This window comes from Nematolebias whitei, chromosome 6 (assembly GCF_014905685.2).
Source record: "Nematolebias whitei isolate Nwh7 chromosome 6, NemWhi1, whole genome shotgun sequence".
NCBI classification, from domain to species: Eukaryota; Metazoa; Chordata; class Actinopteri; order Cyprinodontiformes; family Rivulidae; genus Nematolebias; species Nematolebias whitei.
In genome coordinates, this window is record NC_056503.1 from 5,410,550 (window position 1) to 5,411,853 (window position 1,304).

Below are 1,304 nucleotides of genomic sequence, written 5' to 3' on the forward strand. Positions count from 1 at the left end.
GACCCTAACTATAGGATTTATCAAAAAGGAAAGTCTTAAGCCTGGTTTTAAAACTGGACAATGTGTCAGCCTCACGGACAGAAACTGGAAGTTGGTTCCACAAGAGAGGAGCCTGAGAACTGGAAGATCTGCCTCCCATTCTGTTTTTAGAAACTCTAGTAAGCGCATGTAAACCTGCAGCCTGAGAGTGAAGTGCTCTGTTAGGAAAATATGGAACAATAAGATCAGTAATATAAGATGGAGCTAGGTTGTTGAGAGCTTTGTAGCTTTGTTTAATAAGTAGTAAGGGTGCTGCTGCAGAAACAAAATGAACAGTTTACAAAAAATCCTGAGTGATTACTTTCTAGACAGCTGAAGAAGTTGAACCAAACAAATTGCAAGAAAAATAATCCTGAGACCAGAGGGTAAAGTAGAGGCTTGTTCCAGCAGCAAAAGGATGGAACCACCAGCCTTGGAGGCTCGTCCAGTACTTGAAGTTTGTACACAGTAATAAAAACAAACCATAGGCATGCCACTAAACTATCATTTTTCAGAACTCCAATCTTCTGGCATTAAGAAACATAAAAAGAAAACTAACTATTTTAGTCAGTCACTGTTGCCTCCTTTAGATAAAGTAGAAGGAAACATGATCAAATCATTCATTTGTTTTTTGAAAACAAACATCTGCCTTATAATCAATCTTCTAATTAGTCTTTAGGAAAAGTAAATCGTGCATGTAGGAACTTGCTTTGACTACAGCAGCAACTGTGATGAAAACTACAGCCTCAGTGGATTTTACAACCTTACCAGCATGAATAATGTGTCTTCAAGCGTTAATGAGAAATTAAAGCACATATGCAGATAAGGTTCCCATAACAGTGCACGTATGTTGAAGAACTGCTGGACACAGCAGATTACTGTGAATCATGGCTCCAACAAGACAGCTGAAACAAAGCACACGATCACAAAACTGCTTCAAAAACGTCAATGATCACTGAATTTTGCACCAGTTGTTGGTTGTTTACATCCAGCTGTGTCAAAGTACAAACAAAATGGAAATGTTGTAAAAGGGAAGTGTACTAATTGATCAAGGAAGACAAGAAATGGTCAGGACAGAAAACTTGAACCAAAATGGATTGAAAACAGGAATTGAACAAAACAAATGAAAAACATGTAGGAGGAAACTGGAGTCAAAGTCTGTGACCAAAGTGAGAAACATCCCTGAAAAGAAATGGGATTTAGATACAGAGCAGTCCAGCAGACGCCATCATTAACACCCAAACAGAAAAGAAGAAAGTGAGAGTGGGCTCAAGAAAAGCCTGAAT

General features: G+C 38.4%; 1 protein-coding gene across 1 annotated transcript in view; it reads right to left on the reverse strand.

Moving 5' to 3' along the window:
- The window catches only part of tekt1 (tektin 1), a 9,335-nt gene that overhangs the window by 6,901 nt on the left and 1,130 nt on the right, over positions 1 to 1,304 (reverse strand). The gene's annotated exons all lie outside the window — the stretch shown is intronic.